Here is an 18517-nt window from a genome sequence, read left to right on the forward strand (position 1 = left end):
TCAGCTGTGGTGCTCAGTTATGCTAATGAGCTATGGGAGTTTCTGATTCAGACAGTATTTGGACTTCCCTAGCAAGCACTGAATATGTGACATGTTTTTAAACTGCCAGTTTGACATGGAAAGTCTGAGTGAAGACATTAATTAATTATGTCTATAGTGTCCATACAGGGGTGTCTTTCTATGCCATGGCTGCAGACTACATGCAGCTCTTTCATTATTGTACTCCATGGTGTCTAACCTCACATAATGAACTCCTTGTTGGTGCTAATGGTTACTATTATAAGAAACTGTCAAAAGTTCCACTTACAACAGCCCTCTATTACATTTACATCACAAATGTCTAAGAAATTACCCACACTAGAGCAGGCTATTGTGAAAGGCTTTGTGTCATGAATTTAATCCCTATACCTATTTGTTTTCTTTGGTTACATAATCAATACTTTTTTATTTATTAAAGTTGCAATGTAATATAGTGTCAGATTTTTTTTCTTCCACATTGTGATGTACATCCAAGTGAAGTGGATTAACCAAGAAAAAAAATAAAAATAAATGTTTCTCTCCATCGGTTGCTCATGGGATAAAGGCAGATCTGAATGAGTTTGCAGTCGATTGTAAGAAAGGGGCGGGGTTTAAGCAGACAAAATGATTGGAGAAGTCTGGCATACGTCACCAGAGAGAAAAGTGACATTTCACTGTAAGATCGAGTTATGATATTTTGATTAAATAATTAGGTACATTTTCTTTTAAATGCACAAATGAATTGTGAACTTTCATTTAATGCCAACTGCAATGTAATAGTTAACTAGTATTGCAATATTTCTGTTTGCTCATGTTATTTGCGACTGCTCAAAAGAGAAATTGTTCTATGGTAAAATATGCATAGACTCATTTGCTTGAGTACTGAATCCTATTTAAATCCCCCTATTCAATGGCCTCTTCAGATGGCCTGAAATGCAAATTGGCTTAAATACGGGTGTGATTTCTATTATTTGTTTGGGCACTAGAGAAAATGCAAGTGGTTCCACTTACAAATATGAGAGCCCTTCAGAATCCCTGTTTTATATCCTATGCTTATCCCTTCTTGTGTTCAAACACCATTTTAGGTTTGATGACAATTTCAAATGCATTCCTACAAATTAGACTGGCACCCAGACACATCACACAGCAGGGAAGACCGGGACACAAAAATCAGCATCACAGTTTTGCTATGCTAGAATAAAGGGATTATCATAAAAGCTTTTAATCTCCTCTAGACACGAGTAAACATTCATTCTTGCATTGCTTCATCATGCAATTAGTTTTCATAGTTTTCATCCTGTGAAAAGGAAAATCTTAATCGATTACAGTTGAAGGGGGGCAGTTGAAGAGTTTAGTTTGGTTTATCTACAGTTGCCTTGATAACTAACTGAAATGAAAAAGTTTAGGTTGAAGTATTAAAATTACTAAAATTAAAACTGAAATAAAAATAAAGCTAAATAGAAATATTATGCTGCCTTCACGTGCAATCGGAAATTTCTTACTTTCCACGCATTCGTCACATTCAAGTGCTTTGTTGTACATGAAAGAACAGGAATCATTGAGTATACCAGGTTTATTCCTGCCTATTTATTGGGAAATTCTTATTAAAGCAAAAATTATATTTAAGCGTCGCATTCATTGACAACTGTAAACATTCACCACACTTTCTATCTGGTCAGCTTGCTGACAATTCTGGAATTTGGGTCAAACACAGGCTATTTTTGCTGTGTATAAAGCATACACTACTCTTCAAATGATTATTCATATATAAATATGCACTACTTCAGTGACAACAACACAAGGCGATGAAGCTGCTGTGGAAAAAACTACAGATTACCAATCCCACCAGCAATATTTAAAGCCCTCCAACATGTTTAAAGTTTATGGCCCGCCCAACTCGGGAACTTGGGTATCAAAATTGTTCCCAAGCTTTCGTTCATGTCCAATTTTTAACTTCTTTAAATTCTTAACAACTTTAAATTCTGATAGCATGTGAAGGCAGCATTAAAAAAACGAAATGATTATTAATTAATTAATATTAATAAATACATTCATATTTATTAATAATTAAATCATATTGAATAATTAATTAAATTAAACTTTAAACAGATTTGAAAAAAGCACAATAGTGATTTACCCTTGCTGCAAATTTTAAATAGGTTAAAATGATTTTGTTAAAATTCGACAACACTTTCAGGTCTCCCCTACTGCAGTCATATAATATGAACAGGGCTGTAAAGTTAAAAATACTCTTTTCTTGTGTCTTTTTCTATTGCTTAGCAAGAACATGTATGAACAAGAACATACCCATATACAAGTATTATACACACACCTCATCCGTTCCATCTTCTCACTCTCACACTGGCCCCATCTGAAAAAGCTGGTTTGGCAAAGCAGCCGCATGTCCTCTGAGCACCTGCAGTCTGTCCAACAAGGTCATTGGCAGCATAGAAGAGGCCTGTCTAAGGTTTGCCAGCAGCAGGACAAATGGGAGGAAAGTGTTTCTTGTTCCAATCCAGCTCTCCAGCAGAGGTGACAATGGTTAAAGCAGCATGCCAATCGGCTCTGTGCAAAGAGACAAAATCACTTGAATTTTTGATATCTTTGGCCACCTTTAGAGATTTCCTAAATCAAGCCTGTTTCAAAGAGCCTGCGGAACTGTGATTTAAAGGTCTATGAGAAGCCAGTTTGATTACAGACCTCTAAAAAAGACATTAAAACAAACTCAGTGCCTTTATCATGGTAAGTGCATTTTACTAATGCAATTTGTGCAAGTGTTGCCAGTCATTAGTTAGTGCAGATAAAAGTTTGCATTATCCATCATATTTGGAAATGGAAGTCATTTGATTGCCAAGCACAGTAATTGCAAACAGGTGTACCGGCTAATTAAATATAAGAAAGATCTTCATAAAAGCAACAACTTACAGTATATTAGATTCTCAGTATTATTATAATTCCATAAACACTGAGAGATCATTGCACTTGTACTTTTTGTGGTTTAAGTGGATCAGCATGAGTGATGACTTAATTATAGGAGAGATTTTGTTTGCATTTTGTGCGGTTTTCACAGTCTCTGGCTATGTTCATTATATCATATCACCACCTTACTGTTTCTGCAGGAAATAGTTTGTATAATGTGGATAGTATGCAAATGTATGAACTACATTTATTAAAGTGTGTAGTATAGCATACTATACAGTACATCAACTTGACCTACACATTTTGTGTTATTAATATAATATAATCTATGTATAAAGAATGAAAAATAACATGCATGTAATGAGATTGTGACAAACATCATAAGGTGATAACAATGTAGCATATTGTTTGAAATGTGTCTCGCTGCATAATGCATTGAATTCCACATATGTTTTTTTTAAATAGTAGTCAGCATTCAATATATGCTGCATGTAGCAGTAGGCTAGTAAGAGGCTGTGGTGCAGTCCTATTAATCCCTATCAAATGTGCTTTGATTTGAAGGCAGGCTACAGTTTATCTTTCCCGGAGGCTTGTGGGTTAAAAGCGATCCTCTTAGAATCTCTCTGAATTTTGGCTGAAGGAATATTTTTAAGGAATTATATGCTGATCCTCTTGAACACTCCAGACGACACATGTGCATGAAAACAAAGGAACAGAACTCATGACCCAATCAGAAGAGCAGTTTCTGAGAATTCTTCATATGGATGCAATCCAGAATTATCTAAATGCTTTGCTCTAACCAGCCCATGCAAGTGATTTTGTGTGATTAACATTGAAACCATAACGCAATGACAGTAGTAGTTTGAGGTCTGGCCATGATATAAATACTACTATCATCTTTTCCAACTGTCAGCTTTTATTCTGTTCAACATGCATGATGTTATACCATCATTCTCAGTTTTGTTTTCGTATAAGAACAGTATTTAATTCACAATGTTAAGTTTATATTAGTGTTGTCACTCATACTAAACATGAAATTTGTCAAAAATGTGTAGAAATAACTGGTCTTACTTTAGTGTTTCGTGGTAGTTAAAGGGATAGTTCACCCAAAAAAATAATATGCAAGTCAATGACTACCGTCACTTTGAAAGTAAAAAAAAAAGCATATGCAGGCAAAACTAAATTAATACCCGTGGCTCCCGACGATACACTGAGGTCTTATAAAGCGAAACGATCGGTCTGTCCAAGAAACTGAACATAATTTACAACATTTTTACCTGTAATCCACAGCCTCGGCATGCGGTCCTGAGCGCGTGGGAGCGCGAAGTCCACAGTAGTCGATTGTCGAGTTCACGCGCATAGGTTTAGTTACCTATGATCACGCGCGTGAACTCGACAATCGACTACTGTGGACTTCGACCGAAAACAGGAAGAAAATACAGGTATGTGCGCTGGCTGAATTAACATCACTTTTATTCCTTTCACATCTACTGCAGTCAGATTCACCGTGTTCACTCTGAAGGAATCACTCACATGGCTGGGCACTTGTAATGACACATCAAGGATGTTAAGAGGCTAAAAGCAGGTTTAAAACTTGCCCCATTGAAGTCAACAGGGTGCAAATTTTAAAAAGAGGATAACACGGTGTAGGCAACACCGATTTTTGTCGTTGTTCTCTGTATTGACAGCACTCCAAATTTACAAAAAAATGAGCTCAATGTTAAAATTGACCGGAGTTCTCCTTTAACAAGGTCTCATTTGTTAACATTAGTTAATGCATTCAACTAACATGAACTAACAATGATCAATTCATTTGTTACAGTATTTATTAATCTTTGTTTATAAAAAAAATAGTTCATAGTTCATGTTAGTTCACAGTGCATTAATGTTAACAAATACAACTTTTGATTTTAATAATGTAGCCTATTAGTAAATGCTGAAATTAAGATTAATAAATGTTGTAGAAGCATTGTTCATGATTAGTTCATGTTAACTAAAGTAGTTAACTAATGAAACCTTATTGTAAAGTGTTACCAAAAAAAATATTGTAATAAGTAATGAGATATGAAACGTATTTTCTGCTAATTTTAAATTAATCAAATTGAACCAAATTAACCATTTACTTATTTAAAAAGTGTCTGCAAAGTATACATGCCAAAATAAAATAAATTATAATCACAAATTTGTAACTTTAGAAACTTTGCAATTTCCAGCTGTCTTCCTCAAAATCAGTCCAAAAACCAAAACTGAAACATTTTGGTCAGTAGCTCAGGTTAAGTTTCATCCTTACTACAACTACTACCACTGAAGTAGATGAAAAAAAAGTTTTTTTTTTCAAGTTTTTTAGAGGGTAGAACTCAAAAGTGATCAAAGGGCATAAAGAGAATTTCTATTAAGCTATATGGCAAAGCACCTAAATGGCTACACTTTACACAGAGCAAGCAAAACTTCAATTTGCTGAAGAAACTTTAAAATAGAGCCCAGAGGTACTTAGCTAAAAATATAGCTGTTTACTACACCGAATTGTAACAGATCATGGACAAAAAGCCATTCTAGCTAATGTAGTCCATCTCTCAGACGGCCAGGCCACACCCAGCCAATAGTCCTTTCTCTCGTGTCCCAGTATGTCTATAACCGCTGATTGATTGATCCCTTCAGGCAAAGCAACTAAAGATCCTTAGCTTCACTGCTTACAAAAACTGGAGTATAGAGTTGCACAGCTTAGAACTTTAAAGGGTTAGTTCATCCAAAAATGAAAGTTTCCATTAAATACTCACCCTCATGTCGTTCCAAACACGTAAGACTTTCACTCATTTTCGGAACACAAATTAAGGTCTTTTTGACCTAGTGGTAGTTGTGTATCTCTCAACGGAGGGACAGAAAGCTCTCAGATTTCATCAAAAAGTGTTCCGAAGATGAACGAAAGTATTATGGGTTTGGAACGACATGAGGGTGAGTAATTAATGACAGAATTATCATTTTTGGTTGAACTATCTCTTTAAAGTGATTGTATATGGAAAATTATCTAGAGTTGATATCCCAATAACGCATATATGACAGTATATTTTCACTTATATGTTGACTTATGCAAATGGCCATATAAATAACATTACATTCAACATTACTTTTACAAAATAATATACATTTCAGATTCACCCAGTACTTTGAACATGCTTTAATCTATTTGTTCAAACAAATTCTTTGTAGCTTTACTCACTTTGTATTTTCTGATATGTGACTTATCTTGATTCTATTCTTTTCTCTGACTCCTTTTTCATTAATCAAACAAGACTTAACAGTGATAACTATGTTTTCAAAAGAGTGAGATCACAGGTATAGCTCTAATGTTTGTTTAGTCCTGCCAAAAATGGATGAATTGCAATGTTTCCATTATGATGCATGTTTACTTATGATGGTATTTTACTCATGAACAGATTTTCTGGGTCAACTTATACAAACTTCTTACCTAATTAATCTACAAGTAGTTGTGCAGCATGAATGGTCTTGCCCCTGCAGGTTTGAAATATTAGAATGGGAAAGAGGTATTGGGATTTGGCTGGGTGGAGGGTTAGGAGAGTCTATGGGGGATTACTTTTTGTTTCATATCAGACTCTGTTAACAGCTGTCATTCATCAAAGTTCAGCGATCTTCTTAAAGAAGACTTGGACACCAGCGCGTTTCTGTATTTGGTTGTGTTGTGAGTATTTGGAGCACACAATGTGTTGTAAAACTGATGAAGATGTTTTCTTAATTTGCGGGTATTTTTTCTATTTGCATGTGTTTTCTTCAGATGCAGCGTGTTGAGCTCTCTCGGCCACCGTACAAATGCAAACCCATCTTTAGTCCAAATACCAAGTGTCAGCTGTGTTGCCTTTATATGGAGAGTGAAATTTATCTCTCATCTTGAAAGCATCAGTGTTGTATAAAGTGCATGATGAGCATCAAAAGTCTAATTAATTGCATACGTCTGCCTGTTAATAAGTTTCCAGAGACAGTATTATTCCATTAAATAGGCTAACTGAAGCCTCAGTCTCTGTTAACTGGAGATATTGGGGTTGCTGCTTCTATGATCGTTTCCATCCAGTCAGCCATAGTGGACTTTTGACATTTACAGAAATGCAGTTTTGCAGTCTGACCTTACTCTGTTTGGGTTATACTTCAACTGAGACCCCTTTCATTGGGTCCTTCTTTCAATAAGAAAGGTCTTAGATGAAATTCACATTGGCCTTTATAAAGGGCAGGTGCTCAGAAGAGTGATGGTCACCAAAAGATTTCAGAAATTTATTTATCCCATATAATTAATGAGTAAAGACAACATATTTGGGCTATGACTTATACATTTCAGGATTACAGTTTTGTACTATAAATACTGGGCCAGATTACAGATAAAGTCCCCATATCCACACAATATTATCATTAGAATCCTCAAATTTTATATAGAAGAAAAAAGAAAGAAAGATGCTTGCATCTCCTTGCCATGACCTCTTCAGCTGCTGTAAGCAATCACAACATTACACTGAATTTCAATGAAGCTATTTTCTCTTTCTTTATCATTGTGTAAAATACTGCAGAGCTGTTGTTTTACATGTCCCTCGCTCTGTCTTTTGTCCATTCATGTTTTAAAAACGTTAATATTATTATTATTATTATATTTGAACACCATACCATAGTGACCACCCTGTCCTGGACAGTCCCGAAATCGTAACGTTTGTCTCGCTTCTTGTAATTAAAAAGCAATGAACCGCATTTAAATTTTGGCTATATGATTTAATTTCCCCATAAAACTACAATACCACAGTAAAAAGTTAACAATTACAAAATGGAATTATTGGTGGAATTATCGGCGATTTGTGTCGCCGTCTAGTTAGAGCGGGAAAAATAGCCAACCAATGCATTCGGAGAGGTTGTTTTTGCCAATGATGGCTTCGTGGGCAGCAAAGGAACAGAGCCGGTGTGAACCTTATCAAAAGTGAACTAGTGAAGGTTTGCTATAGGACATACAGTATACAGACACATCCTGGATGAGAAGACTCTGCTTGAAGCATAAGACCATAAGAGTGAGCATAAGAGATTTCTTATAATTAAAAAAATAATAATTCTTACCGATCCAAAACCTTTGAACGGTAGTCCAGCATTCAAAATAGTACCAAGCAAGCTTGACACAAAACTGTGGACCTGAACATCTCCCTGCGCATCTCCATTACAAACATCTGGCTAGAAAAACAAGGAAACAAAGGAATTTTATTGCAGATGATATTAGAGTACATCACCTATGGTATTCTACGGTCTGTTTCTGCAACTTCATTTTGAAACTGGATGATTACTTGAGGTGGTAAGCTGAGCAGCAAGAGCAAAATGTATTGTTTTGGATTTGAGCAACATACAGACACAATCCCACAAGGCATTATGATGTGGGTAGTAGAGTTTATTCGCACACAATCGCACAACCCTGCATGTGTGTGGAATATTAATTTAGGAATTGCAATAACTTGCACAATCCCATAGGACTAACCAGGACCAGCAAGTATTCCTTCCTCATAGAAAAAAACAAAGTAATATTTTGCCATGTTTACTTTAGGTATTGGTTTTTAGAGTCATTTCCATCGACAGAATTATGTTGTTGTGGTAAAATGAGCCTTCTATGATGCTTTGTTTTGCAAAGCTTTTTGTCAAAGCAGGGCTGCAGTGAACACTAGACTCAAGAACACTTTCCATCCCACTCACAACCTCAACAATTAACTGTAGTGCACTTTTTATTGTATTTAATGTTTATTTGTTCTGTGCACTTTACAAAAATACAGTAAAAACAAATGTTTTATATTTTAATGTATTTTAAAATGTAATGTGTTCTTGTGATGCAGAGCTGAATTTTCAGCATCATTACTCCAGACTTCAGTGTCACACGATCCTTCAGAAATCATTCTAATATGCTGATTTGACACTCAAGAAACATTTATTATTATTGTGAATGCTGAAAATGTTGTGCTGCTTAATATTTTTGTGGATTGTGAAGTATTCATTTCTTTAAAAAAAAAAAACTTTTAAAACTTTAAAACTGTAGTGTAGTGTATGTGTATTTGCGTAACACATTTTAGATGGTTTAACTCTCTCAAATACTTGATTCTGATTAGTAACAGCATATCTGTAAATTGCTAAATGCCATTGAATGATTAAAAACAATCCAAAGATTTTGACTGTTTTTGTTAATATTTAAAACAGAACCAACTAAAGCCTGGGACTAACTGAAGGATTTATATGTGAACAACAAGAATATATGCAATGCTGCATTTTGTTGTAGCAGAAGTAAATGGTCCCCTTTAATGAACAAATGGTCTTCATAAGTTTCTGACTAATTCTCAGGAAAAATAGACGGTCATGTCTGAACAAACTGTTGCCATGGCAGCAAAAAAAAAAAAAAATCTAAACTTTTGATTGGACAAGTCTGTGGTAAGAGCCTGTGTGCCTAGCAACTACGAACTTTTGTTTAGTTAGCACAAACAAAAACACAACTGTCACCTGTTGACACAAAAAATTGCTACACAGAGGTGTGGCTAAAGCTATACTTGCACTGCAAGTGCATGTTAAAAAGAGAAAGGTACAGGTAAAAAAAAAAAAAAGGAAAAAAAAGTTAAATTATCAAATATTTGACTAAACTAAAATACACCTAAATCGAAACACAGAAAGCTATTACTTAGATAAAAGAAAATTAATAAAATCACTTAGTTTAATTATGTATTAAACTGCATATTAACTCATTGTAATTATACTATATTTAGCATTTTACAGTACGGTTACTGTATATATGTTTACATTTGTTAATTCAATGACTTCCATTAAATATAAAACCAACAATACTTTTACAGCATTTATTAATCCTGGTTAATGTTAATTTCCAAATATATATTTTTTAACATTTTAAGTTGCATAATTGAACATTAGTAAGTGTATTAACAATGTTTCATAAATTAACATTAATCTAGATTAATAAACGCTGTAAATAGTGATACCTAATGCATTAACTAATGCTTGCAAATTGAGCCTTACTGTAAAGTTTTATCAGTATTTTTAGTTTGATTTGAATGGACAAAAGCAGTCGTATCCCCACAGCAGATTTTGAAATCAGACCTGTTCTGTGTTTTCCTCAGAAGTGAGTCGAGCACTGGAGTGCAAAACAGTGTAGTGTGTGCAGTGGAGAGGTCCTGAAGTCATCTATTTATTAACAGGGCCGGCTGGAGGAAATCCTCAGGGGCACAAGGCTCACTTTCAGAAGGAGGGGAGAAACACTTAACACTGAAATAGACATCCACGCTTGGCATACATCCCCCAAAGGGTGTGTGCTCCAGGGTGGGTTGGGTAACTGCTATGGCAGAAGGCAGAAGTTAACAGTAGGAACCTTTCACGTTTACAAGCTGTGCTTAATTAATTATATCAGGTTTATTTTGATTAGCTTAACACTTGAAATTGTTAAATAGAAGTTCATGATGAACCCCCTGGTGCTCTTTGGTCATTAACTCCTGATTACGTTCATGGAAATGGTACAAAACTTGGTGTGGTACTTGCTATATGAACACACACACACACACACGTTGGGTTTCCATGTTTTATGGGGACTTTCCATAGACATAATGATTTTTATACTTTAATTAAAAATGTATATTCAATCCCCTAACCCTACCCAATCACAGAAAACTTAACTTTTACATTTACATATTTTACGAGTTGCCCAATTTGTATGAATTCTTATGAAGGACCTTCCCCTGACCCCGCCCCTAAACCTACCCATCATGGGGGTTTAGACAAATCACATGAATTCGTACGAGTGAGGTCGAACGAATACGTACGAATTAGCCACCTTTTAATCACTCGTACAAATTCGTACGAATTGGTCGAGAGATAGCGTTGAGATAATCATATGCTTCTAACTATGGTTGCAGATGCAGTCAATTTGCTCTCGAGTGTTCACATTGACTGTTCCAATATATGTATATATATATATATATATATATATATATATATATATATATATATATATATGGCTAATAGCTTACAACGCTAATAGCTAATGCAGATCTTACAAAGATGCTAGTTGAGGAGGTTTTTTAACACATTGACTCTAAAGATGTTATGGGTGTGTTTTAATTATTTAGAGATTAAGAAATGCTTGGAGTGGGCTTTATGAACCCCACAAACACTACATATTTTCCTAAACTCACATCAATGCTTAGTCTAAAAGACTATGTAATTGGATCTCAATGGGATATTGATTTCAGCAGGCAAACAATTAGGCTTAATTTGTTTCTGGGAAAATCAACTCTAAACAGTTCACACATTTTACCAAATGTAGCATTTCACTCAAAGGCCTTCCAATGGTTTAAATACCACTTACAGTGGTGCTGATTGGCCCACATATTCTAAAACTCATATGAACTGTATAAACTAATGAAATAAACATAGTGTGCAATTATTGTGAAAAGTACAAGTCACCTCAAAAGCATTATTCTACAGTTCAATGAAATAAGTGGTGTGGTTTAATTAAGTACGATCAGATTGACTCACCAATGAAGTTCCTTTGAAAGTGAAAATACTGCAATGGCTTTCCTTTCAGGATCTGTCTGTCCATTTATGAATCCATTAACATTTGAAAACGTTAAGCAAATGTGTTTAACCTCAGTACTCATTGTAGGAAACTGGCCACTCCAAGTGTTTAGCATGAGCAAAAATGGTTCAGGCAATGAGAAAGAGCAGAATTTTATTGGAATGGATGAAGTTCTTCTGGAAGTGACCTACTTCTTTTATTATCTTGTATCTGCATGGATGGAACATGTTTCACATGGCTTGAGGAATGTATGCAGAGCTAACAGTAAGATCTCCGATGAGTTCCCAAATGCAAATTCCTCTTGGGAGCTCACAATTACCATGGTGGGACTGTGCGTCTTAGAGACTGAAACTCCTGGTATTTTACTGACACGTTGCATATGTCTCAGCTGCCAGAGTCAATGTGTAATGGTCAGAAGAACAGCATATCCAAATTTGACTTAAAATGCACAACAATGCATTTCAAGATGTTCCCAAGAAGACTCTCATTCTCATTCTCTCTCCCTCTCAGAGATAATTTTTTTACAACGTCATTTTCTTTGAGTTAGAGGTATAATCAGAGATGAAAATGTGCTTATTGCTAAAAAAGCAGCATGTATTAGCCTGCTCTTTGGGTAGACCCACATTTATTATTACACTCTTTTGGATCCTATTACATTCTCTGCTCCAGGGTAACCAAATAAATGATGTGTGCAAGAGAAGCAGAGAGCTTCACACTTTCATTTAAGACCCCTTCCGCCGGTGTGACAAGGTCCATCAGTTTTAAGACCTATCTGCTGTCCAGCTCAGGCCCAGCAGCCTCAGCGAAGGGTGTTCAGGGTAGCATGGTGACAAATTACATTTCATAAAGCTTTATATTAAACTAGCCTGCTATCCGGGGATACTCGTGGTGTCCCTGGAGAGAAAGCCATCGTTCATTCCTTCCTCTACAACACAATCTAACCTCAGTTAATGCAGCAAATGTCTCAAAGGGGTGTTTGTGTCTCCTACATTCATATAATCCAGCATGACATGAAATGTATTAGTTTAAACCACAAATCTCAGTTCTACTACTGATCCTGAAGCCTGTCACTGTCTTGACAGTTGTCATGTAATTGGAAGGATATCGCAGTGAAGTCATAATGGTGAAGAGAGTAATTTTTGGGCAAGCTGTTATTTCCTTGTAAATGTAACATATAGGAAAGCCTCTCTGGTGTTCAACCTGCAGATATTAAAGTGAGAGAGAGAAAGGAAGTATATATCTGAATCTCTACAGCCTGTACAGAATCTGCACATACAGTTGTCTCTCTATTACTTTCCACCGGTTTCACAGACAAGGCTTGAGCTAAGTCTCAGGCTAACATGCTGTTTTAGTGCATTAACTGAAAACAGCTTGCACTGACATATCTTAAAATGTCACTGGCATTGTTTTGTCTCAAGATGCACACCAGTAATGTTTTTTTCTATAAGGCCCGTTTATAAAAGCTATTAAATGTCCTAATTGAACTAAGGTCTAACCCTGGCTTAATCTAAGCCCTGTCTGTGAAACGAGGCTATTATTACGTGAAACTTATAAACATGAATGAGCTAAAGATTATGAGTTGCTCACCATAAACCTCTGTGCCTGAGCAGCTTCACAAGACTTTTCAGTTAAACATTATAGCAGGAAAAGTGTTTGCAGATGTTTGATCATTTCAGCTCTGAGAGTTTGATGTGTTTCATGAGCAACTGTAGACTTGATAGAGTTGCAGTTTGGATTTAACTCAATTCAGATTCTTTACATTTCATTCTGGGGACAGTGAGCAGTGCTCCTAACAGATGCTGATGTAAACCAGCTGTTAAATAGCTTTAAATTCCTTTTTGAAATATATTTCATGTAAGCTGAGAGTATATACATAGCTACACTACCGTTCAAAAGTTTGAGGTCAGTAAGATTTCTTACATTTTTTGAAGATTTCTCATGCTCATCAAATACTTGATCAAAAAATACAACTGTAATATTGTGAAATATATATATTTAAAATAACTGTTTTCTATTTTAATATATTTTAAAATGTATTCCTGTGGCCATAACTCCAGTCTTCAGTGCCATATGATCCTTCAGAAATCATTCAACATTAAGTGATAAATGGTTAATATTACAATGAACTCAAAGCTAAAGTCAACCATTTTAAATGCTACAAATGAGTTTAGACATGATTATAATTACAATGTACAAAAAAATGAGAAATCAGCATATTTAAACAATTAAACAGCGAAATAAATGATCCAATAATGGCTAAATTAAGATAGGACCAAACATGTCTTGGCCCCACAAAACAGTTCTCTGGCAATGATGCTGTATGGTGCTGTTTTAGGCAATTTTAGGTATTTCAAAACATCTGTGTACACAGAATGCCTCACTAAATATCAAGTTGAGTTCAGAACAGACAAGTGAGCAGGGTAAAGTCTCAGCTGAATGTACCAAAGCCATATGCCTGCCATGTTTGACAGACGAACCGTTATACTTCATCTAGACATTTACAGTGTCTTTCTACACAATGTTCTTTTGCAGTCTGGTACAGGCTGATCTCTTGACAGAAAGTGATCGCCACAGTCGTTCCTCATGATTTAAAGACTCCGTATCATGGATTGTCCTTGCACTTTTGAAGTAAAAGATTTTAAAGTACTACCTTGACATACTCTGAGGTACTGTACACAATGCACAGCTTTATCCATCCCCAGTCCATTTACTGAAACGAAGCTGCAAAAATGGCTCAATTGAGTCTCAGAAAGTCTCAGAAGAGATCTAAAAATGACTTTGACACTGTACAACAGAAGAAACATACAATGATCTGGAGATCCAGAAAATGATGATCATAAAATCATGCTTAAAAGAGTCTCTATGGCATTTCATTTTTAACTTACTAAATTGCGCACATGCAAAATCATGGTCTGTTTTATGACTTTACTTCATAATTGCCATCTTTGAGTTGACTCTATCCATTGTTGAAACCACGTTTAGTAGATGTTCATGTGGCGTTTGGACATTTGCCCAATCAAGTTCAATAACAGCCCCTTGCTAAGGCTCTTCAAAAAGTCACTTTAAGTTAAGGATTAATGCTGATGTGAATTTTCAAGGGAACATATTACCTTTTAGTAATGATGAGATTATTCTGCTTTTCTTGTTCGCAGACACAATGGTTACAACAGATTAAATCCTCAGTGTATTGTGAAATCAGTCAGGTAATAAAAAAGGCACGTTTGTGAAATGAACCGATCTGAGCTCAATGGATTCGGCTGTTCTCACAGTGACGGTGTGAGTGTATATGAAGATGTGCAGCTGTCTTGCGTTGACAGTATTACCGGCACATTACTGCAGCCTCCCACTGGCTAGATCAGGTGTCTGCTGCTCAGGATGTGGTGAGACAATTCATCCTCAGATTGATTCACTTCCTATTGAATTGCTCTCCAAACCTGAGGTGTAATTTAAGCTGTCCTTGTGAGTCATTCTGCTTTGCTTCACTTGAAAAGATGAGGTTATGTTTTCATGTTGTCTTTTTTCTCACCGTGCCTAACATAAGCTGAAAGAAGATAATATTTGTCTGCAGTGACAAAATTTTCTTACGGAAGAACGATCAGCGGCAACAACAAATATCAGGGGTTGCATGTAGTCACTAAAAGAAAAAGATGACCGTAATATCACACAGAATAAATTTGCCAGATTCTAATTATTTTCAAGGATATGCATGTTGGCTTTTGTTCAAATCAGTATCAGTTTCATTAAATGAGAAAGCTAAGCTAATAAATGTATCTCCTTAAGGTCAGGAATTGTCAGGCGGAGTGTGTGGTGTTAATTTGAGCCGAAGGCATTCAAACTTGGAAAGTCAAATAATGCGTCCTACCTGTGAGCCGCTCTCTGTCGATGAACATCGCCCCAGGCTGCTGTTTTAACTTATGCCAATTCTAGATTACTAATGGGAGATACCTGTTTTCAGTGCCTTGAAAACACACAAAGCTAAACAACAAAATCAATGGAGCATTGTGCAAAGTAAAGCAACATTAATATTAAACACCATCTGGGATAGTGAGTCATTGAGAAAGAATTGCTTACTGAAGTGGTGAACTGCTGTACAAAATAAAAAAAAGGAGCAAAACAGCATGTTGCTTGATGGCAAGATTTATGTATGCATCAAAAGGGAACAGAAAGTGTTTTAGTCCCTGGCTCATGTTATTCCTGTTTTTTTTTCAGCAATATAATATCATAGTTGAAATATAACATTTTTAAAATTCACCATCTTCAAGAATTGTACAACTTTGATTAAATTCCGAGAAAAAAAAAAAATCCCATTATTATTATTTTTCTTCTCCTTGCCAAAGAAACCAATCGGCCTTATTCATGAAACAAGGATAATTCATTTCTGTGTAACTGTAAACTACTCGTAAGTTTATTCTTGAGTAAATAGCCGCATTGAATGTGACAATTTCACCTAAGAATAAACTTAGGAACGGTTTACACAGAAATCCGTTCTGCTCGTGTTTCATGACTGAGGCCCATTGATCATTTTGAGGTGTTTTCTGACCGTCCAGAACTGACAGAAACTGTACAGCTTATGTTAAGTTGTATGATTAACCAATAGTACTTCAACATACTGAGCGTTTGAAGGCTGTCCTCCTCACAGCTCTGCACTAGGCCAGCATTGCATCTTCATGCTTTTCATTTCACTTCCTTCTTTTTTAAGTTCTTCATTCTTCCATTGCCAAATCCACTTACTTCCATGCCAAACTAAATTCCAAAATGCTATACAACAAAAGAAAATGGTAACCCAGGTAACAACACCCTTCAAAGGCAATGCATTTTTCAAAATCGTCTCATCTCCATTCAGAGAGGACCGGGGGGCGTGAGCATGCGTTGCTCTTTGATCTCTCTGGGTTCTTTGCCTTTCGTAACTGCCTTACAAGCTCATGGAGGAGCCATGACACTCTCACTAATTCGACCTGAACGTGCTGCACTGTAACCTCACCTCAACATTCCTGAAAATAAATCATCACCATCCAACCATCCAAGAACAATTATTCACATTTCATCTTGAGGACAGACACAGCCACAGTGATCTTCATGTGAACTGAAATTGTTAATATTATATATATATATGTATGCATATAATATGCAGACCAAATGGTTTAAAAACATACTAAACAGTGTATGTTTACATTACAAATGTTTTTGTGATGGGTAGGTTTAGGGGTTAGTTTAGTGTAAGGGGATAGAATATACAGTTTGTACAGTATAAAAATCATTATGTCCATGAAGAGTCCCCATAAATCACATATACATGTGTGTGTGTGTGTATCCTGGAAAACCCTACAATATAGGGACAAAATGTCCCCACAAAGATGGATATATCCGAAATCCTTGTCCTTGTGGGGACATTTTTTGGTCCCCATGAGGAAAACATCTTATAAATCATACTAAGTGATGTAAAAATGTTTTCTGTGATGGGTAGGTTTATAGGGTTAGTGCAAGGGTTTAATATACAGCTTGTACAGCTTGTAATATACAGCATGTACAGTATAAAAATCATTATGTTTAGATCCAATTCTCATTCTCCTGGATCTGTCTGCTGCCTTCAACACTGTGAATCATCAGATCCTTATGTCCACCCTCTCATCACTGGGCATCACAGGTACTTCCCTCCACTGGTTTGAATCCTATCTCACAGATAGGTCCTTCAGGGTTGCATGGAGAGGCGAGGTATCCAGAGCACATCAACTGACAACAGGGGTTCTTCAGGGTTCAATTCTTGGTCCCCTCCTCTTCTCCGTCTACACCACATCACTGGGACACATCATACAGGCACATGGTTTCTCTTACCATTGCTATGCTGATGACACACAGCTCTTCCTCTCATTTCAACCAGATGATCCCACAGTAGCTCCACGGATCTCAAGTTGTCTGGCGGACATCTCGGCATGGATGAAGGAACATCACCTGCAGCTCAACCTGGCAAAGACTGAGCTTCTCGTCCTCCCTGCCAATCCGTCTCTACAGCACGACTTCACTATCCAGCTAGATTCATCATCAATCACCCCATCAACGTCGGTCAGAAATCTTGGAGTAATATTGAATGACCAGCTGACCTTCACAGACCACATTTCAAAGACAGCTCGGTTTGCACTGCACAACATCAGGAAGATAAGGCCTTTCCTAACTGAGCATGCAACACAACTTCTCGTCCAGGCCCTGGTCATTTCTAGGCTTGACTACTGCAATGCTCTTCTGGCTGGACTTCCATCATTTGCAAATAAACCTCTACAAATGATTCAGAATGCTGCAGCTCGTCTTGTCTTCAACGAGCCAAAAAGGGCCCACATCACTCCTCTGCTCATCTCTCTGCACTGGCTACCTCTCGCTGCTCTCATCAAGTTCAAGGCATTGACGCTTGCTTACAGATCTATCACAGGCTCAGCTCCCTACTTTCAATCACTCCTACGAGTCTACATCCCTACCAGAAGCCTACGATCGGTCAACGAGCGATGTCTTGTGGTTCCATCACAGAGAGCCACAAAATCACTTTCCAGAACATTCTCATTCACGGTTCCATGCTGGTGGAAAGCTCTTCCCACCCTCATCCGGAATGCAGAATCCCTGACAACATTCAAAAGACAGCTGAAAACCCATCTCTTCAGTGAGCACTTGACCTCAAAAAAAAAAAAAAATAAAAAAAAAAAAATATATATATATATATATATTTCTTTCCTTTCCTTTAATCCTTCCTTATCGGGCTTATGCTGATCTGAACAATGCCTGAACTTCATATTTTGAGCACTTCTTGCGTTGTTTTTTGCCTCTTCACGATGACTCGCTTAATTTAGTCCTAAGTCGCTTTGGACAAAAGCGTCTGCTACATGACTAAATGTATGTCTATATGGATCATTATGTCCCCATAAAAGATGAAACCACAAAATTATATATAATATCATTATATATTGTAAAACATTAGACCAGTTTTGCTTAAGCAGTTTG

The 18517-nt window shown here is 36.4% G+C and overlaps 1 long non-coding RNA gene across 1 annotated transcript in view; it reads right to left on the bottom strand.

The window, feature by feature from the left end:
* Positions 1–4274, bottom strand: part of LOC307160016 — a 30780-nt gene extending 26506 nt beyond the window's left edge. The window contains exons 1-2 of the long non-coding RNA XR_013821487.1: positions 4215–4274; positions 2351–2583 (exon numbers count right to left, since the gene is read on the bottom strand). This is a non-coding gene — a long non-coding RNA (uncharacterized lncRNA). The remainder of the gene's footprint in view (positions 1–2350; positions 2584–4214) is intronic.
* Between the last annotated feature and the right edge of the window lie 14243 nt (positions 4275–18517).

This window comes from Squalius cephalus (assembly GCF_949319135.1).
Source record: "Squalius cephalus genome assembly, chromosome: 6".
NCBI lineage: Eukaryota > Metazoa > Chordata > Actinopteri > Cypriniformes > Leuciscidae > Squalius > Squalius cephalus.